The sequence below is a fragment of the Polypterus senegalus genome, chromosome 12 (genome assembly GCF_016835505.1).
Source record: "Polypterus senegalus isolate Bchr_013 chromosome 12, ASM1683550v1, whole genome shotgun sequence".
Taxonomy (NCBI): Eukaryota; Metazoa; Chordata; class Cladistia; order Polypteriformes; family Polypteridae; genus Polypterus; species Polypterus senegalus.
In genome coordinates this window covers 83,213,996-83,237,035 of record NC_053165.1, presented here as the reverse complement: position 1 = coordinate 83,237,035, position 23,040 = coordinate 83,213,996, and the positions used below count along the sequence as shown (strand labels likewise).

Genomic DNA, 23,040 nt, shown 5'->3' with positions numbered 1-23,040 from the left:
AGATAAATTAAGTAGTTTAATTTAGGTATCTTCTTTCAGGAAGTAAGCCGTGGTTTAGCAACTGTTGCATCTCATTCGAGGAATTTGTGGGTCTAGAGAACAAGAGCTTGAAGTTAAAGGGGGAACCTCCTACACTCTTGTTCATTCTCTTCTTGGTGTCCATGTTGGTCTGCTGTATATTGGATTTGTCATAATATGCTCAATGAAGAGCATGTTTTCAAAAGTTGTCATTCCAAATGAAATTGTCATCTACCCACAGAATCTGAAAATCTTTTTGAAAATAAGTAGTGTGACTTCTGCCATGAAATTGCTGGTCAAGAAATGCTGCAGTAGATATACAGTGCTTCTCGCAGGATATCTCTTGTAAGGCTCCCATTTCCGTTCGGCATCCCTGTTGGGGTCCTTGAAAACTGCTGGTGGGGGCTGCTTGCTACAGATTCCCCTGTTTCCAAAAGGTTCTGCGTGACACCCAGGTGCTTCTGGGGGAACATATCATTATTTTGGATTTACGGCTTAAAAAGAGCTCCTGGAGAGTAACCGAAGAAGAAATGGAAGTTAAGAAGGATGGGATTGTGCCATACGTACGCTGGACTTAATTTAAAAAAGTCTGTCAAAGGTGCTTTGTGAAATAAATTCAGCTTTGCTTGAAACCTGGACAATGTGTTGGCAGTTGTGTCTCGGGTTTTGGGATCAGTTACACCCCCTAGACTCGTGGGTGGAACTGCACTTAATAAGAATACATTGAATTGAAATCAATTGATGTGCTCACAAATGATGCTTTTTGACAGATAAATATGTAATTCTTTATTCAAAGGAGTGGAATAGGCTGACCATTTTTGAAAATGTAAAAAGAGAGATGTTTTGCTGAAAGTAGGTCATTTGCTCCATCATAACTTATTTCCCGTTCACCTAGCATTTCCTAAATATCATTGACCTAATGGTAAGGCCCTCGGGGTGCTAATCTCAGTTAGACTACTTAATGACCTGAATACAGGTTAAATACAGCATTGACTGCCACACACATATCCATTGATCTATCCTTTTTACAAGTAAGCTTATTCTATTTCAGGTAGCATATTTCAGAGGCCTTTGGTGCAAGATCTGAAACAACCCTGGACCGTGCACACTTACCTGAACACTCTGACACCCTCCTTCTGGACAGGTTTAGAGTCTCACGTTTAGGGTAGGAGAGGCAAACCAAAGCATTCGAAGAAAAAAACAAGGATGTGTTTATAACGTATGGTCATCTAACATCAGTCACAATGCTGTATGCTTCCCATTGGCCGTTCAGCATTACACTTAAGTTAGGCTTAAACAAGTGAATGAATACTATAAGTGACATAAAACAACAGTCTTCATTCCACTTGATCCAGGGCAAGCCATCAGTGAATGCAGGGCCCGGGCACACATGCCCACACCTGGACAATTTATAGTTATCATTTGGCATAAACTGAATCGTTGGGATGTTGGAGGAACACCAAAGTACCTAAAAGTAATGCCAATGCAGACATTGGAAGACTGTACAAACGCCACTTCCTCATTCACATGAAAATGCCACCCACAATGCTTGCTGGGAACAGACATGTCAATTGAAACACAATTTTAATGGGGAGAGCATATAGGCTAGTAATTATTTTATACCATTTAACAAAATCATATTTTAAAAGCTTAAACAGGCAGGAAAGTTAATGTCTAATTTTAAAATGTAGAGTAGCTGTATGATCCCATCCTTATTTTGGAACATTTACGACTTGATAGATCAAATAAGACCATTGTAAAATTTTTAATTGGGGGATTTAAGGCTTTGCATCAATTTGTTTGTAGCTGACTGGCCAACTAGTCCTGGGGAATACAAGAGGATAAGATGAAAGGGCAGTCTGGCTGGGGATGGAATGGGGCTGAACTGTGCTGAAATAGGACTGGAATGAAGCAGGGAGTTGCCTCACACACTATGATATCCCATTGGTCCAAGCGATGCATCACGAAAGGTGGGCAAATATGAAGTTAGAGGTAATAAAGAAGCTCAGTCTCTCTCTCCCTTTCTTTCAGCTGCCATATTCTTGTAGGCCATGCTGAACCAAGAGACCAATCAACACAGAAGGCAGAAAGCAACTGGTAGCTTAAGCAAAATGAAAAGATTATTACCCAGGTTGTATTACTTTGCTAACACTCACACTGCTTGCTTAAATTCTGGATGCATTATCCATAATATGTAAATAAATGTGTAACTTTCTTTCCTTGCTTTTCTGGTACTCTTTCTAGTTGTCTGGGTTTGTGGATGTATGAAAGAGGGGGAACGTATTGAACTAATGGTCTTTCCAACAGATGACGCATCACAAACATTTTTAGTAATAAAATACATTGTATTTGTCATTCCAACAGAGAGTGCATCACAAATATTAATGCTACTTTTACAAATCCCATACCAAATGGCATATAAAAAAGACTTCTGTATTGCATTTGTAATTCCAGCAGATGGCACATCATAAACATGTATAGTAATCAATTTTATTACTGCTAATGTTTATGATGTGCTTTTTGTTAGAACGACAAAATGCAATGTATTTTAATACTACATGCATTACAGAATACTTTCCAATAAATGGGACACTGTAAACATCAAGTTTAGGTCTGCTTAGATTTCAAACTGTCTTATACAGGTAGCACAGGAAGTACACATTATAAACCTCAGGAACAGCCTAAATATTTTTTTAAATCTCCTTAAAATGTATGTTAATATATAACCATGATTGTGAAAAAATAACTATAACTTGAAAAATGTGTAACCTTTTTCTTGAAGAATCACACTTCCATTTCTGTTTTTTTGTTTTTAGCATATGTGATCCATGAAAGCTATATGTTTGATTTTTTTTTATTTTTATGTTAATTCGTTGATTTGTGATATAGATTTGCTGATCAGAGAAACATGGGTGAATGACAGATCAGTGCCCTGTCCAGTTAAAACAGAGCAGTCAAGCTCGAAGGCTTCAGCACAGATTCAGGCAAAACAAAAATTGTTATTAAAATGTACAGTATGTAAAGAAAGAAGAAAACTAAGGTTCAAGGCACACACATCAAAAAAGGAATGAGCCATAATTCTGGGCTGCTTAAATATGTATTAAAGTTGACACTTGGAAAGACCCAGCATATACAGTAGAGCAGCATGGCAGGTCCAACAGGAGCCATTTGGTAGTGTTTTCCATTTGTAGAGAGTGCTGAGTTCTCATTATTGTCACTCAAAAGCACAAACATTGTTAAGTTTATACCAACCTGATTTTCATGTCTTTTTTTTTTTAGTTAAAGTCATGGGTGTGTTCAGTCATTCTGCTCTTACGGGCAAAATTTCTTTCACTTTGTGTACTATATATATTTTTACAGGAGTAGTAAACTGCCGTGACCCACTTTTTAAAACATCCAGATGCATGTTAAAGTAATAAAAAAATGTAAGCCTGTTTTATGGTCACATGGCAACTGGAGATAATCCAACAGCAGCAAAAAATCAAAGCAGGATCTCACTCGGGAGACACCAGCCATGGGAGTGTGTAAAGGGTGCCAAAATAATGTTGTGAAAATGACCTGAGGGTCTGTCCTTGGACTGAATGCAGAAATGTCAGACATAGGGAGCTCATTCCAACTCCACAAGAATGGCATCCTAGCTAGAATACCAGTTTGGGCACTACTTGAAGTAGTAGCTGCCAGGCAACCTCGGAGCATTGTATTGTTTAAACTGATGCATTGTTAAAATCAGATTACATCGTACCTGGAATATTCTGTACTGTATATCTTCGTAGCATTGCTCCATTAGCTGTCATTGCTTACTATGAAATAACTTTCTGAAACTTTCTTGTTTTACTGTGTTATCAAATCACCTGTTATGTGTACCTAACACAAAAGGCACCAGTAAAACCTCTTTGGTTCTTTCCTCTATGGAGAATAGGAAGAAATCTCAAAACCAGCTATGTAATTGTTATCTGTTAACTGTTTACCTGTCTTACTGTCCGTATTGTTCCCCATGTATTCAACCATAGGAACCTCTGATGGCAGGCTGCTCTCTGCCTCCTTTACCTTAGCCCAACTTACCACAAGCAGAGAACTTCGCAACACACCCTTTGTGCTCATATGTGACCAACACTAATTAAAAAATGATAAGTCCAGCACTAGGCATTGATTTAGTAATCAATAGTAGGACAGATTCACTGAGTTTAAGCTTTTACTTGAAATTATTTTTATTTGAGTATTGACCATTAACAGCAAAAATAAGCAGTACGATGAATTATACAATCTGGGTCTTAATGCACTCCATCAAGACAGTTCTCAGATGGCCCAGTATCGTAGTTTTTGATCACAACTACTTAATCGAAAAATGAAAAGGCAGACTTCTTTCTGGAAACAGAGATCCTTGGAAACTCTTCAGCGCATAAGCAGATAGTAAACATCATTTAAATGTCAATGTCTTCTATCAGAGTGGCAGAAAGACAACAAAACACCAACTGATATCCTTGGAAAGGTCTAAAATCTACGATATAAGAACCTTGCATTGCAGACTAACAAGCCATAAAATTAAATAAGGTCTGAGACTTGCAAGGATTGGTTTCTAATTAAGCAATTGGGTTGGAACGCAAACCACTGCGGCCCTCCAGGATCGACGTTGCCTTTCCCTGCTCTAACAAAGCAGCTAACACTCTTACAGTTTCTCAAAACACAGGAAAGTTACCACAGATGCACAAGCTCGACTCCCATGGGAAATTAAAGCGGCACTAAGCCAACCACACTGCCTATGCGAAACATTCGAAGGTCCAGCTTTGCCTTTCAGTTTTCCCAGAATTCACTTCACTCCTGTTCAGCTTGACAGCTCTTTGAGGTAAACGGCTGAGGCCTGAAATCTGTCAAATGAAAAAGTTAAAGCATCCCCCATACACTGCTTAATCCATTTCAGGAAATTGGTGGAATCTGAGCCTACCATTGCAGCAGTCACTACAAGGTCAGGCACCAGGCCCACCACACGGCAAACTCAAGCTGTTCCATTTTTAGAGTCCCTCTGTAATTTAATATGAATGTCTTTTGGAAATGCGTAGAGAACTGCAGTACCTGGAGGTAAATCCACACAGACACAGGGAGACCAGCGAACTCCAACAACCGGGCATGGGATAACAAACCTGGGATATTTTATTCATGAAACAGCAGAGACATTCACTATTATTAAAGGTAATAAAAATAATAAAAATAACATAATAAAGGAAATAAAAGATAATCCAGCTTAATATAATGCCCCCCTTAATAATAGGATAAGTGTCATTGTTTGTCTATCTGTGTGTCTGTTCAGTTGCTATGTCTGATGACACATCACAAACATTTATAGTAATAAAATGCATTTCATTTGTCACTCCCATAGATGGTGCATCACAAACATTTGTGGTGATGCATTTTATTACTACACATGTTTGTGATTCGCCATCTGTTGGAATGACAAATGAAATGCATTTTATTACTACAGCACTTCAAAATACAATACATTCCAATAAATGGTACACTGTAAACGTTCATGCTGAGGTCTACATTGATTACTTAGATTTCACCGTGTCCTAAATGTGTAGCACAGCTAGTTAATATTATAAGATGACAGATAATCTTACAAGCTGTAAATGCATCACCTGCACTGGTCCAATATATCCCTCTCCATTCACTGACACTCCATCAACAGGACAGTAATTCTCACATTGCATTTCTCATGTTTGGAGGGAAAAAAAAATGCAGTTTCAGCTCAAGCCAGCATGATGACATGAAGGATCTGACAGGACTGGTGTCCTATTTCTCCCCAAGAGCATAAAATCTTTACAAAGTAATACAAAGGTTAAGTTTTTGATATTTATTTTCAAAATCAGCTTACTTACTTGTCAAGGTTTATGCTGCCAGTCCAACCTTTTGATATAATTGCCTTGAACTATCAATTGTTTTAAGAACATGGCATGCATTTTATCCTCCAGATACTTTTTGTCAGATTTGATAAATCTCATTTTGTTTACAGCTATTTATATGTACCTTTTTATTTGTAAGAAACAAAATGAAGAGGTAGTGTTGCTATGTAGAATGTTTACATCATTTGGAGAAAATTATCATATCTCTTGTCTTTAAAGGATAAGTTTGGCATTTTTCAGGTCAGAGTTATTTCTTCACAAACATGGAACTTGCGTTCTAAAGTTAGGTGCTTTCTATAAATTTAAAAAAATATATATCTTGCCTGTCACTTTAAATGGTAGAGTATGAGGCACAGAGAAAAAGCTTAAAGACCTGCCAAATACATCCATTACTTATAAGAGCTGGAGCATCTCCTGTAATACAGATGTGACAAGACTAAAGCCTGGACCAGGAGTTGTGCTGCATACTTGGTCAGATTTTTGATTTGATATACTTTGTAAATCCCTGAGAGGACCATTGGGGGGTCAGAACACAGGTTCAGTCATTGTACAGCACCCCTGGAGCAAATTTGAGGTCTAGGGCCTTACTGCCAGAAGGAATCCTACTCCGTTGGGCCCATTAGCAGTGGAATTTCAACTAGCAACCTTCCAGATATCAGCACAGATCATTAGCCACTTAGCCAGCACTCTTCCCCGATATGTCCTGATCTTGCGTCTGTTATATGGAGTGAAGACCAAGAGACTGCTGCAACATGGTCAGTGAAGGACAGGTGGTCATCATTCACCACCCCAAAGTTTAGTACAGACTTGGCGGATGTTCATAATGAGCCAAATGGGCAAGTTAGGATAACAAGGAAGTCTGTCATTGCCAGGTTGAGCTGGAGGTGGCGTTCCTTTATCCAGTTCACCATAACAGGTGTTGAAGAAAATGAAAAGTTTAAAGTTAAGTGAGCCATTTCTTGAGGGACAGGCAGTTTTTTTGCTGGTCTTTTGCCCAGGGTTGCACTTAATGCACTGAAATTGTTTTATTAAGGGGTTTCTCTGTGAAACTCAGTTGCTGATCACATTTTAATAAACAAACTGAATTTAAGATGCAATGAGAAGCTTACCCATTCTTTTTATGAATGAATACACATTTTACATTGGAGCAAAAAAAAAAAAAAACAGGCTACAAGTTCTATATTTTTTAAAGCTAATAAGTAAATAGCTGTATTAAATTGGGTGTTGTATTCTACAAAATGACCTAAAAATATCAGTACACAGTATGGTGGAAACTGCATTTACCTGATTACTCAAGCTTTATTTGTTTATCCTCTTTTTGATTTTCTAATTTTCATTTTCTGTTTTCACGTTGAGTGAAAGCTAAGATGATCGACTACAAAGGCTCCAGCTGTAAGTGCAGCATTGGGCCCCCCTGTTGGGCTAAAGAAAGTTAGTGAGTGGGCTGCATTTACATTTCTGTATTGCCACAGCGCAGGCACTTGATAATTTGCACATTCATTTACAGACCTCTGACAGCCTGCTGGCATGCTGCTCGCAGATTTCATATTCTAAAGCACTTGGCCTACAGAAAGTTTGGTATTTTGTATTTCCTGTGTACAGAAATATCACAAAGTGGAGCTGGTTATTGTCTGCAGATTATTGCACCACCAACAAAATCTTTATTGCTTTTAGACGCAGGGAACAACATCTTAAACGCACCTGACACAGGAATCGGGCAAGAAGTCAAATCTACTTTAAGCAGTTTTCCTCAGCCTATGGGCTGCTGTGTCTCTAGGCTCCTGTACCATTGAGCTGTTATTCAGTTAGCAGACTGAACTTTATTTTGTCCACAGGGGGAAATTTGGCTTTTTACAGAGGCTCTTTCAATAAATGAATAGATAGTTTATGCTTGTATATATATTTATCTAAGGTCTGCATACACACCAGAATGACTGAACAAAAGAAAACATCTTACTTGGCAGTCCCAGTTCCATTGAGACACTATACAGACATATTGTTATTGGTATAAAGGAGCACTAGCCACGTTTCGTTAATATCTTCAGTGTTAATGTGCCAGAGAGAGGATGTGCAGCATTGTTCATAAAGGCACTCAGTTTTGTTTTAATTCTCTTCCTCGGCTACTGCCTCCAGCAGGTCCAGAGAGCATCCTGTAACTGAGTCTGCCCTTTTCATTAGCTTGTTGATTCGATTGGCCTCTCCAGAAGTGATGTTACCAGGAGATCAAATCACACTGGCCACCACAGAGTTGTAGAAGGTGTAAAGGATAGTAGCCCCCAGAATTAAAACAACTGCTGGAAGTAATTAAAAAGTTGGCCAGAATGGGCTTGCCGCTAATGTCATAGTGTGGCCAACTCATCTTTTTTTGCTTGAATCTTACAGAAGTTCATTGGAAATTGCATAGTGTCTTCTAGCACTATCTCATCTGGGGCAAATCTGCTCTTTAAACTCATTATAAGATTAAATTCTCGTCAATGATGTTCAAGTTTGCGCAGTCGGTGATTCCAGATTAGTCCACTGTAAGTGTAAGTTTAAAAAAATGTGGCCAGTGTTGGATTGCGTTCTTACCCAATGCTGTTGAAATGGGCTTCGGCATGTCCTGACTTCAGCAGGTTTGCAAACACTTAGAAATACTTTAAGTCGACCTTATGAAAATATCTTTACATATACATTGTAAATTAAAAAAAGATAATCTAGAGTGTTGACAATGATTTGGATGCCTTGGGCTACTCGTTTAATATTTAATGTTCTGTGGGGAAAAAGGAAGCACAAGCTGTGTCTACATCACGGGTGGGCAAAGTCGTTCCTGGAGGGCTGCAGGTTTTTGCTCCAACCCAATGACCTAATAAGAAGCACTTATTGTTCAAGTGACACTTCTGCTTCATTTTAGTTGTCTCGCTCATGAAGACTTTGAACCCTTATTGCTTATTTTAGTCTTAAACAGCTGTATTCTCAGTTTTTGATTGCTCCTTATTAGCAAATAACATGCAAATGACAAAGGAAAGCAGCAGTTCTGCATTTAGTTTGTTTCCATTTACACCTGTGTGCATTTATTGTGCACTGTTTGGTTTAATTAAATACTTGGAAGGAAAGTGAAGAGAAAAAAGTGAAGGACTGAGAATTGCTCCTCCGTTTTAGGCTTCAAATCATTTTTATGATATCCTTAGAAAGGAAAAAAAGATGTAGGATATGAGAATGACCTGACATGGCAGAGTTAAATCACTAACAAGCCATTAAATTTAATTATTGGCAAGGATTGTTTTTTAATTAAGCAACTAGGCTATATCAAAAACCTATAGCCACTGTGGCCCTCCAGGAGTAACTTTGCCCACCCCTGGGCTACATAGATGTGTATAGCTTCTCAGCTGGTTCTTAAATGACAGCATCTTCTTGGCTGAACGTTTTCTTTTTTTCTATGGGAGTGACCAGAAGGGGCAGAGGAAATGGAGAGTGTTCTTCTGAGAAAATCAAAATATCAGAACCAAAACAAGAAGTGAAATTACAGTCTTTGAAAATAGAAAAAGTCATGAAGCCAGAGATCAAAAAATAATGATTCCATATAGCTTAGATAATGCTGTAATTACCTGTGGGTCATGACCTCTGGTGGAGTCGCCCTGTAGTGACAAATACAAAACAAAATATAAAATATGTGATTGCAGCAGTCCTCGGAGTTATGATTTGTTAATTTATTTACTGGAAGCAAAGCTGAAATTATTTAGCCTTTTTTTGTTTTTTTTATATATTTACCGCATTGCCATCTTGTTTTCCTGTGGTCGCCACCATTTTGTGGCTTGTTGCCATAAATGTAGTAAGTTGTTTGCAAGGGACCCAGTTTTAAAATCATAGTCCTCTGTAACATCATTGATGCGGCACTGGCTTAGACAGCTTGAACGATGTTCAAGTTTGTGGATATTCTCTAAAATCCTTTCATGTGTGCGTTTATTTAGTTCTTTGCGTTTACAATTTTGTGCTTGGATCCATGGACTTTGGTTGTTGTTACATGTATTGGGTTTTTCGCACAATCATTTTTTTGTCTTTATAGTTCTGACACCTTATTTTTGGTTATGTGTTCATCTTCCGATCTTTTTCCCCTTACGTTCTGTATAGCCTGGTTGCTTTTTATGATAGAACACTCTTGTTGGTTGACTTCTTCTGGACTGAGGGCTAAATAGCGAAATGGTTAAGCTGCTGGATAACTTTCAAATCCACCACCATTTTACCTTTCAAATCGCTCCCCATAAGAGACAAGCGAACCTTGCATTTGTGACCATATATATTTATCATAAATTACCTGTGATACTTTTTCGTAACTTTTTGCGGCTGCTGCTGTTGCCATTTCATAGCTCAATATTAAAAGAAATTTATATGCCCCTCATGCTCAGATTGTCATACTTTTTATTGTTTTCATTTTTCAAGTCGCCTTTTTCTTACTACCCATCTGTATTTCTGATTCTAATAGAGCTAGAAATTACTGCACCTAAATCATTAATGTCTTATTTGTGCATCCAGCCCTGAGCTGACACACTGATTTACAAAGGCAGCAATATCTGATCATTTTTTCCTCCGTTGTCTTTTTTATTATTAACAGACTTTAAATCAGTGTTCCTTAAAGAAAACTGGCATGACCCATACCAATTATTAAATTCTTCAAATTGCCTGTTCAGACATGATTGACTTGTGACTTGAGGGGTTGCCATTTAATTCTTACAGAGTGCGGGCATTTATTGAAATTAAATTGTGAATTATTCAAACTTTAATAAATCTACCGCCTCAGGCTCTTTGATATGTGTATGTGTGTGTTTCTCAGCATATCCAGATAATTGTGCTTTAGCTGCAAAAAAAAAAATAAAATAAAATAACAAGCACCTGCTAAATTTTAACACGGAGGAACTTTTAAGGTAATGTACTTTATAACATTTCTAGTATCTTGCCACATGTGCTGTGCCCCCGACTGTCTTATAGGTCTGTTTATCTGCCAGCTGTTACTTTCAGTATTTCACAGGAAATTTCATTTCAAAACAAATTATTTCAGTGTCGATAGCATAAGATGAGTTTTTTTGTCCATTTCAAAGAAGAAGTTAGGCTGTGCAGGTGGCCCAGTTAGACTGACTTTTAAAAAATTCTGCAACACAGAGGAGACGAAGTCCATCCCCAAAATCATAAAAAAGTGTAACGCCTAACTGGAAAGAGACTGGACCCTTTGTTTAATTCGTCTCAGCTAACTAATTCAGGGCTATCCAACTTGCTCAATCAAAGTCTTATGTTTATGATTAATTTAACTTGTATGTGTTTGAGCACTTTGGTCCACCTATCCATCCATTACCAAACCCATGAAATCCAAAATGAAGCAAAAGGGGTTTACCTAAAGAGGCAGCACAAGGCTAACGAGACCAGTCCATAACTCGGAACACCAAAAACAAAGCAAAGATCCACAATAACCAGAAAGCTTGAAAACTGCTTACAGAAATGATCACAATCAACCTGTCACAGTCTGGACGTTGGTTTTTAATTATTTTTTTTTAGCTCCTTGGTCTCGAGATATCATCTCGGGGGGGTTTAGAGGTCAAGGAATATACTTGTTACATTTATTTTTGGATTCAAAGTTTTTATTATGTTAAAAACAATGTGTGTTTCATTTTCATCTCTTCCCACTTCAGTGTGCCTGATTAACCTTCTCCATAGAGCTCAGTCCTGCACAATCTCCCCAGTCACTCTTTTTCCTTCAGATCTTCTTTTATTTCGTTTATCCTCCACTGCCATTTTGGCCTCCCTTGCTTTCTCTTCCCCTGAACGTCCATTTCCATCACTCTTTTTCTCTCCACATATTAATTGCCCATCCTCATCACCTTCTCCTGTAGTTTCTTAGATATCTCGCCCACTTTTGTTGTACCTCTGATTGTCTCATTTCTTTTTCTGCCTTTTTTTTGCAGCACCACACATCATCTGAACATTCTCATTTATACCACATCCAACTTCTTCTGTGTTGCCTTCACTGCCCAAGTCTTAAAAATGTCATCTTTAATCTTCGCCTTAAGTCTTCGATCACACAATACTCCTGAACCTTCTCCCATGGCACCATTTTGTTTATGGTATGGATGCCACCATTTGCTATACACCGTTGTCTCAGTTGATAGGCAGATGTGTGCGACATCACAGGGCAACAGGCATAAAGGCTGACATCAGAAATGTCCTTGTTTATCCAAGTTTGTGGATTCAACTCAAAAGGTCTAGTGTTAATTTTTCAAATCTTAGTTTGAGTTCTGGTTACAAGATTTTTTTCTGTCTCTTTGACTATGATCTTTAATTTTTTGTTTGTTTAGGAGGCAAGTTACATAGCCAGTTATAATAAATCACAGAATGAAAGTCCAAGCATCAAATGTAACACAGTACAAGAGAAACAATCGAGCAAGAGGGAGTAGAAGTACTACATAATTTTACTCGCACTACACTAAGACACAAACAACAGCATCATAAACTGCTGTCCTGTAGAAGAAACACTAAGCAGTTCCAAAATATTTAATAAGAAGGTGCATTTTCAAAAAGCACGTAAGCATTAGGTAAATGGATGCAGTCCAAATGGTCAGAGGGAGATCAATCCTCACCTTTGGAACAACAACAGAGAAGCATTGTTCAGTCTGGGTAGAGGCGGGACAGTTAGCAGCACAGGTAGAACAGACACTTGTTTTAGGGACATAAGGAGAGACCAAAGACTATAGATACTGAGGAGCAGAACTATTCAGAGAACCGTATCTCAGGACATCTGGGTCCTTGTAGTGGAGTGGCTGAAACAGAGGAGTAGTAGAAGTGAAACAAGGAAAAGACAACACCAGACTAGCAAACAACTGCCTTCTTGGGGAGCTGGAAAGGTTTGATAGCTGTTAAAGGCAGATTTGGCTCAATTTGTGTGTAAACTCTTGGCTTTGACACACAATATTTCAAAATATTTACTTTGATTTTTGTCCCCTTTTGGCCTTGGCACTTTTTTGATTTCCCAGTTTTGACCCTTTTTCATCTAAATGTTTATGTCCCAGTCATTTCTCAGACCTTGCCAGTTCTCTAACATAACTCCCTGTTTGACCTTAACTACTTTACTTTACCGCGGCCAGCTCCTGATTACATTTTTCTCTGTCCATACCATTGCTCCCTAATGCGGTCAGCACACCTATACCACAACATGGAACATATACAGTATATTGAGAGTGATGTAATGGTGGCCTACCTGTTGGGGATCCAACCACAGAACACATAAGTAAACTGCATAAATGAGTAAAAGTAACAAAAGTAAATAAAAACAAGCATGAAAAAGAATAATTCACAAACCAAAAAGAGTGTGATGATTAGGTTTCACGTGAATTCTAACACCTTGAACGCCTTTTGTCACTGTCATTTTGAGAGTCATTATGGTTGTTGCTTCCTATGTTAGTGGTGTGACTTCAAGGGTAATGACCCACAGGTAATCGAGACACGATAGGATAACAGGTCACTTGGGGGGTTCCTTACGTTATCGAATCTGGGGATAAAAACCAGAAGAAATCTAAAGAAAAAAAACACTTAAAAGATTTTTTTTTTCTTATTGTGCTTCTCATAGAGTTTTGTTTGGTTTGACTTCTTTGCCTGTATTTTCGACTTTGATTTTTGTCTCCCGTTAGGATTTGGTATTAAGGTTTATTTTTACTTGTTTTGGTTTCATTTTTATGCTCTTTTCCTGGCTTAGCTCAGTAGATGAATTACATGTCCGTCTCTCGCCAGGGCAAAGAGGAAAACAAATATAAGCCTGAGATCAAATTCTGATTAAAATATAACTTTCCACTTTCTGTTTTCCTCTCTGCTCTGTTCCTTCTGCCCCAACGTACTGAATCCATTAACAAGCCTTTGCTAAATGAGCGCAGTACTGAGATTGAGTTGAACAGCTGGAATCCACAACCAAGTGGATGATAAACAGTAGGCCTCTACAGAGTAGTCCCACCAGGTTACCTAAATGAGATTTTAAAAGGAGAGTTGCACTTTTTTTTTTTGACAGTTACTAAAAATATGAAGAAAAAAGTCGAATGTTCTCACACCTTTATGAAACTGCACAACGCATAATTTAAGCCAACCGAGATAAATGTGGTTGTAAGAGATAAAATAAGTCAAGGTGACTGTTGAAACATTTCATTTATCCTTGAGCACAGTAAACAGTAAATGCCAGCATTTAAATATAGAGATGTAGGACGGCTCTCATCGAGCCTCCGGCTGAGCAGCTGAATATCTTTGGGATGATGCATCATTCGGCATATCCCAGTGGAGTGCGATTTGAATGAGGAAAGCAAGGATGCACATACAAGAATTATTAAAAAAAAAAAAAAGGAACAAACATGTATGTATAGGTAAGTGATTCCTATACCAAAAATATGACTTCTCTTATCTTTATAATTTGAAAGGCAAATAAGAAAAGACAAGCCACAGCAGCATACTTCTCCACAAATAATTTTTATACATTTTTTTATACATTTAATGTGTTGGTACTTTTCAGTCCGCATCCTCTTAGTCATATGTCTGGAAAGTCTCATTGAAATGCTTGCATGCTCCTACACCCAGAAAAGCTGCGTAAGTTGTACAGCCAATAAAAATGAAGCAGTCACACCTGGAAAATGAATGTTCATACAGTGGACTCAGAAAGTATTTAGACCCCTTCCTGCTCTGCACCATTTATTGTGTTAAATTTTCTATTATTGCACATCAATCTAGACTCCTGAGTGTGAGTGAAAATGAAAACATGTTCTCTATTATTATTATTATTATTATTACTGCTACTACCACTATTACTATTTATTTATTTAGCAACCACATTTATTCAAGACGAGTTACAAACTAGTTATAATACATACAAGAATGGAGGTGCAAACATCAAATGTAGCAGAGAACAAGGCAAACAAACAAGGAAGAAAGAAAGAGTAGAAGTGCTATGTAATTTTATCTGCACTAGACAGTGACACACATCAGCATCCTAAACTCTATCGTTATGGCAGCAGCTGTCCTGTAGAAGAGACACTAAGTCTCATTCTTACTGGCAGATCTTATCATGGGACGGGAAGTGTCTGTAAGCTTCCATCTTCAGGTCTCTTGACGCATGTTCTATGGGGTTTAAGTCTGGGCTTTGGCCGGGCCACTCATGGACTTTCAGAGCCTTGTCATGAAGGCACTCAAGCATTATTGTGGCTGTATGCTGTGGGTCATGGTCGTGTTGAAATGTGAACCATCACCCCAATCTGTGGTGGTGTGCACTGTGGAGTAGGTTTTCTTCAAGGACTTCTCTGTATTTGGTATTCATCTTTCCCTCAATCCAGACCAGTCTCCTATCTCCCTGCCGTGTGAAGCACCCCCTATAGCAGGATGCTGCCACCACCATGCTTCACTGTAGGAACTGTATTAGGCAGGTGATGAGCAGTGCCTGGCCTTTGCCAGTCATACTGATGGATTTTTGCCCTAAGAGTTCAATTTTTGTCTTAACATCAGATGAGAAAATCCCTTGCCTCATGTTCTCACAGTCCAAGTGGGAGTGAACCACTCTACCAAAAATGTATCAATGGAGTGCTGCTGAGATGGTCATCCTTCTGACAGATTCTTCCATTTCAGCAGAAGACTTCTGAAGCTCGTTTAGAGTGACCATGGGTTTCTTAGTCACCTCCCTGACTAAGTCCTATCTTTGTCTGATTTAGCCAACTGACTGACTCTAGGAAGAGTCCTGGTGCTTCCAAATTTTCTTCCATTTTGAGGTAGCTGTGCTGCTGGGAACGCTCAAAGTTTTAGAAATGTTTTTTTATCTCCTTTCCCTGATTTATGGCTCATCACAGTTAAATCGCAGAGATCTAAAGAGAGTTCATTGGACCTCATGACTTGGTTTTTATCCTGACATGCAGTGTAAATTGTGGGTCCTTGTATATGGAGGGTATGCATGTGCCATTCTAAATGATGTCCAATCAACTTAGTTTTCCATAGGTGGACTCCATCTTAAGGAGAGTTCAAGCAAACAACATGCATCTGAGAACAATTTGGAGTGCCACAGTAAAGGCTTTAAGTACTTCAATGAAGGAGAGAGTTCAGTTTTTAATTTATAATAAATTTATAAACCTTTCTGAAAACCATGTTTTTTATTTTGCCGTCGTGGTTTATTATGTGTCGACTGATAGGCAAACACAGAACGTTTATCCAGTTCAGACTAAATTGCAGCAGATAAAGTGTACAGAAAGTAAATGGGTCTGAATATCTTCTGAATCCACTGTTGGTGACTACATTCTGAGTCTTTAAGTTTGCAGTACAGCTCTAGTGAACTTCTAATGGATACTTCTGTCCACATCAGCCGTTCCCACATTTAAAAGCCTCTGACAAAAGATAGTCCATACCTGACAGCATTTCCTGCACATGTTTACTCCCACGTATCCCTAGTAGAAGGTCTGGCAGGCAAACACACACACATTCAACTTCTAAATCCTTTCCTGTTTTATCTAGTGATATTATTTTTCTAGATATTGAAATTCTAAGCCGGTGCTTTAGGAAACAAGATGCTGTTGCAAAGTGTTAGTGACACTGCTGTTTGTAACCGATTATCTACAAGGATGATGATAGGCTGTGTTTAGGGGTATGCATTGCCACTAAATATTAACACTTTGTCTGTAAGTATGTTCTGTTTCTCAACAGGCTTGTCTGCATCTCCGCAGTATTGTTGGAATAAATGTCATGGTCTCCTTAATGAAAAACAGCTGTCTTAGGTATCTGAAAGAATCTCGCTTTTGTATCAGATATGTGAACAAGGCAGATGTCTGTAACCTTTTTATTCTCTGGTGCCTTTAGCTGAAAATGTTTGTATTTACAGAAGGTACTAAGAGAAGAAGCTACTGAACAAATTGTAATGCTCACCAAGCACAACAATATTAATTACAGATACTGTGTAACATGCATTATGCCCAGTGCCACGCCAGTGCTTTTCATTTAGCTTCCTTCAAGTTCCCATCATAGCTTGATGCATTTCAAGATCAATTTTGATATCACAGTCTCGGCCACAGACATTTAATCCTTCTCTGGTGCCAGGTAGGCAGACAGCTGTTTTCCTAGTATGGTCGATGCCACATGCCGGCACTCAGTGTTTCAGTCTTCATATGCCAGCAGGATGCTTTACTGTCTGTATGAAAACACTAGTAGGCTGTCAGAGTAATGTTTTGAGAAAAGAAACTATATGGAGATTGTGTTCCACATTGGCACCTCTTTGAAAATGTGACACAAGTACATTCAAGGAGCAGTTTTCAGCATTTGTGCAAGTGAGTTAATCTGTTATTTTTACATTCAGTTTTGAGTCTCCAAAAGAACCTATGTTCATTATCCAAAGGATAACATCGTTCTTTAAAGTACAAGGGAACATTTTTCATCAAGTCATCTCCTCATTGTGTATTACTTTTTATTCTGCAAAGTAACTTCTAATAATGCATGTCATGAATCACTGTTTCGTAATACACTTTCTATGCCTACACTACTTCAAATTAACATTTCATTAATCTTTATAGTCCCTGCGGTGGGTTGGTGCCCTGCATGGGATGTGTTCCTGCCTTGTGCCCTGTGCTGGCTGGGAATGGCTCCAGCAGACCCCTGTGACCCTGTGTTAGGATATAGCAGGTTGGAAAATGACTGACTGTTCTTTTTTGGAAGTTTGCAATATTTGGGAAATTTCCTCAGATTCCTTGTGTGTTTCACTTCCAGGACAAAATCCATGAGTGTCATGTTATAATACATGTGAAATGTAAACAGGGGCAAACAGGTGTTTTAAAATGCATAAAAACCTGACCAGAACTTCACTTGTCAATCACAGGAACAGGCCTCACCCCAGGCAGCCTCGTCCAAAACTCAAAAGGCAGCCTTTAAGGCTTTGAAACAGCCCAAAATAGAACTCATGCTTTTAAAAGATCAAAATGCTTGAATTACACAAAAAAGAGGGGATAACTGGAAACCTGTGGTTTAAATGGACAAAACAAATCCTTTTAATTTTTAAAGTCATTGTTTTTATTAGCTCTCAAAAGAAAAAATAAATGCAAGACCCTTGAGAGGAATCAAAAAGGCACCCCAAGAAAAGAAATTCAATCTGTATCCAGCAATCAGAACTCAAAGACAAAGCAAATATGCACAAACACCCAGAAAATTCAAGAAAATGACTTACAATAATGATTCACAATCTAAAGTACCACAACTATCAATGAACCTCAAAGGAATTTACCTCTTCAACCTCAGAAGTGACATAGTGGCCTCGTCTCTTGGAGTTCCATGTACAGAACACAAAGGATTTAGCCTTGAAGCACATATAACACAATACATAACAATTACATTTATTTGTTTACTAAATGCTTTTATCCAAAATGACTTTCAAAGAGGTTGACATAATCAATTAAACATCAGTCTGGGTGAATGTTTGGGAATGAGTGTGACAGGACACGGTGACAAAATGAATCATCACAATTGAAGAGCCCAGAACAAAATACAAGCAAGTTACAATTCCTGGCTACAAAAATCTTAACAGTTAATATCAGTTAAACAGAAATTCACAGAACAAGAGAACCATCAAACACTTCTTAAACATATCGAGGGAGCCAAAGCTTTGATAGGAGGTGATTGTAGTCATTCCACCAGCTAGGAGCCACACATGAAAAGAGTCTGGACTGAGATGCAGAGGTGGCATCACTGGATGGCACACCTCAGCAGATCTGAGAGGTCGAGGAGGAGCAGAAGACCTCACGACTGTCTCCATATATTTTGGTGTTGACTCATTGACTACTGTGTAGACAAGCTTCAAGGATCTGAACTTAATATGTGCTGCTACAGGAAGCCAATCTAGTAAACTCTATTTAAATAAGACAATAACATTTACATAATAACAAAAATACATTATTATGACTGGTATTCTGCTTTATTGTTCTGCATATTTAAAAAACAGTTTTTGTTTTCCTGTATACTGTACATGAATATAGTCTTTCCAGGTTGCAGATTTCAGTTCTGTGGTTACTTCCATTCTTAAAGGATATTCTAGAATATTTACATATTTTTGATCTCTTTTGGAAACTATTTTTAACTTTATTACACCACCATGTTGTGGAATTTTGTGAAGGTGTTGCTAAACAATCGACTCAGTAGCATCCAAGGTTAAGGGTGCAAAATTCTTCCCAAACATTTCTGTTCTCTCCAGGTTTGTAGAAAAATAACAAAAGAATAGCATGTGATGTTTATGTAGTTAGTGCTCCTGGTAAGCGCCTTCTAATCGTTGTATTTTTGACTACAATTTTAAGCTTCTGAGATAGTATTATTTTTCAGGCAACTACAAGGACCGCAGTGGCAGACATAACACTTTGTCTAAGCCCAACATAGTCAAGTAAAAAAACAAAAGTCACAGTTAGGTAGGGTAAGTTTTCATAATAGACATCATGTGCTTTTAAGAAGTGACAGCACAGCTGGGGGGGCACATTTAACTTATTCTTGCAACCCTCTGCATGAGACACAGCAAAAGTACAGGACACATTTATTTTGGTCTTTCTTTGTGCCACTGTGTGGGAGAATACAAATACAGAGAGGAGTGTGTTTCTCTCAACTGTCATTTAAACGAAGGAACAGAGAAGGAAGGTGACACATATTTAGACACAGGCAGAGAATTCTGTTTTTTTCTATTTTTAGCTTGAGGAAATTACTACTTATCCATGCAGAAGTACAAGTGAACCATTGAATCAGATGACCCAGTGCTTCAGGGTCTTCAGATACGATAGATAGGCAGATAACACACAGCTTTACTTACCTTTGGTAGGTCACCTTGTGTTTCAAGATAATCTGGCCTAACAGGAACATATATATTGAAAATAATAGTGGACCTATAATAGATCCATGGGGTACCCCATATACTGTACAGTATCATTGGCTACAATCACCTCAACTAAGAAAGAATCTTCTAACTGTTAAATAAGACTGAAGCCAATTTGAGACACAAGATGATTTTTGAGAATACTGAGGTCTATGGTGTCAGATTCTTTGCTGGTGTGACATTGTGTTTAAGGCTTTGACTTCAAAACTTGAGGTTTACATTCCACTACTGATGCTGTGTTACCATGAGCAAGTCATTTCACTTGTATGTACTCAAATTGGAAAAACAAATGGAGTGCAACCAATTGTATCTCAAATTTTAATCGCCTTGGATTAAAGCATCAGTCAAATAAATAAATATAAATTCTATGCCAAAGTTATTTTCACACACACAGCCTGTTTACTTTGTTCGCTTTGGTACTTGCGAATAAGTTCTCCCGCGGATAAGTCGGGACTTGATATTCAGTATAATTTCTGGTATTTTATAATGTCGCTCGTATAAGTCGAATGAAGAAAACTCACGCTATTGGTCCAAGAGATTATGACATGCTAATGCCCACCTGAGAGAGTAACCGCGGAGCACACAGCCTTTTTTTTTTTCTATGTATTGTGCCTACGTGACCATATGGTAATACCCAAACTATTCCAAAGCAACGTTTGCACTGATCTGTTTTTTCGTATCTCACAGCCTCATACACCTTTATCGTAAGAGCATCCCTTATCTACGATGGAGTGTTCAACCAGAAGAAAATATAAAGCTGGTTTTAAATTAAAAATTGTTGAAGTAGCAAAAGAAATTGGTAACTGTGCTGCTGCAATAAAACTCGATGTGTCTGAGAAACTGACGTGAGATTGGAGGAGGCAAGAAGATGTTAAAAAAAAAAAAATTAAAAATGTAGGTGTCGCATTTTTGAACAGATGTACAAGTCGGGTCTGATTTTATTTTTACACGTGAGTATATATGGTAGTTCAGTTGTGTTTCACAATGTAACCTTTTGAGTAAACTCAGGATATTAATACATATCCCGCGGGCAGCATGACAGGACATTGTTTTTAGTTCAGTTCCCTGTGGACATCTAGCTTTACATGTTTATACTGCATATATTTGAACTGTTATGTCCACACAACCCAATGAGAAGCCTATGGGATCAGTATTGGACGCTGTATAGCTTGAATGTATTGTGTTTGGAGTTAACAACTCATTTCTTATAATTTACTCATAATATTTACAAATATACTCAGCTTTTTTTAAAATGATGGTAATACTGCAGCAAGTTTCTTTACTGAGATGGTTATTAATAGACTTTTAGTCTATGTTGGGGTTCTCACAAGGGCTCCCCTTTTTCTGAATACTGACTGAGTAGATTTACTGAAACCGACTTTCACTTCCAATAATAAAGAGCTAAAGCAGGCCTGCTGGGAGACAGCAATGATTGTCTGCCTGTCAAAGTTGACATGTGCCTCCTCAGAGAAGTGGAAGGTTTTGTCCAAGGTAGTTTCAGGTTGCACTCCCAAGAGTGTGTCCATGGGAATGTTTCGGAATGGGTACTTAAAGTTCCTCTGCTCGAGTCAAGCACAGTTCCAGTTAACTAACATTAGAAGCTTGTTTATGGTACATATGGGCTGTTTTGAAAAATGTTCAAACTGGCCAAGCAGTTGCTTTCCCAGCTGTGTATTGATGAATTGTGTATGAGTAGTACTTTAGTGGGAAGCTTTTTCTGATGAGAAGAGGTGCCATACAAATTAGGGACATTTTCCAGAGTGACTATAAAAATGACCTGTCGGGCATACCCAGGCATACAGGAGGTCTGCTCAGATCAGGGTGTGAGATGTTCTTGTAGCTCATCAGTCCTTCCCAAATTGGGATGGGTTATACAGTCTCCGCAAGTACATTCTGAAACGAAAATTTCAATGCTTTCAGACCTTTATACACAAGAAGGCCTAGCCCAAGCATCAATCTCAGTCTTGCTCTGCTTTTTTAACACATTATATTGTCTCACTTCTGCGGCTTCCATCACAAATGTAATGAAGTCATTTACACCTTACATCACAATTTTTTTTTTCTCTCTTGACAGCTGTTGTAGTGAAGGAAGCAGAAGCGTGCTTATTGTTGGACCTTTTGTCCTCAGTTTGTTATTTATTTCTTACAGCACCGTTTTATTTAGTAAGAGGCTTTCACCAAAAGCAGACATGCCTGTTGTCCTATGTCCTCAGCGATTACCAGTATTTCTCCTTTATTAATGCAAAATACAGTTTTTTTTTTCAGTTGACAAGCTGCTGTCCTAAATGTTTTTAAGCAAAAACTTTATCCTTGTGTACAATAGGATCTGAAATCCTTACAAAGGTAATCTGTACAGAAAATCGAGAGGTGGATACAATAGAATAGATACATTGATAATGATCTTTTTATTTAGGTGTTGTGGTGTTTTCTGCATGAGTTTGGCAAGTTCTGTGTTTGTCTGTGTTTCTACCCAAAGTTCAAATACATTCAGTGCCTTTACTGAGCACAGAATAATCGAATTTCGTGGTGTCTTTATAATCCGCATTCACACGCTTCAGCGATCTTCTGAAATTCTCCTTTGTCAGAATGCTCCGATGTCATTTAACTGCTCAAAAAAAGAGTGTGAAAGAAAAATGAACTGCTTGCAAGCTACTTAGGGTTAATAGCTGACAAAGCCATTTTGCTATAACGGCAGGTGATTCATACGGACGTCTGTCATAAGACAGGGTGCAGTAAGCTGACCTGGGACAATTTGCAGTTTCTTCGAGAACGCGTCTGTTTGACACAGGAAAGATGACCTTTCCTTCTTTAGGGTCTGTCTGACAAGTAAAAAAATAAAAACCGTTGGCCCAATAGCGTAATAAAATAAAATGCTTCAGCAAACGATATTATGCTTTTTGATTAAGTAAGGGGAAGGAGGAGGAAGAAGAAATTATAAAAACACAATCGAAAAATGTAACTTTACTTCTCTGCCTTGCAACATAGAATCCATGTACTCATCTGTGACTGACTAAAAATCGGATTGATTGAACTATTGCTGTCTTCCTTTGCTTCCACAAGAGTTAAACTTCATCATCGGCCACCACGAAAGCGGAAAATAAGCACGACACCTGTGATCATTTTCTTGTGTTTTATAAATACATTTAGTGAAATTGACGCTTTATTTATAGGTTTCCGTTACCAGATTGCACGCAGTAAACTGCTTGGCGGCGTGACTGAGCCCTGCAAAGAACCAGCATACCTGTACGTGTGCTTCTT

The 23,040-nt window shown here is 38.3% G+C and overlaps 1 protein-coding gene across 2 annotated transcripts in view; it reads left to right on the top strand.

Moving 5' to 3' along the window:
• pde4a (phosphodiesterase 4A, cAMP-specific) overlaps nucleotides 1-23,040 on the top strand; it is a 640,523-nt gene that overhangs the window by 259,132 nt on the left and 358,351 nt on the right. The window lies entirely within an intron of this gene.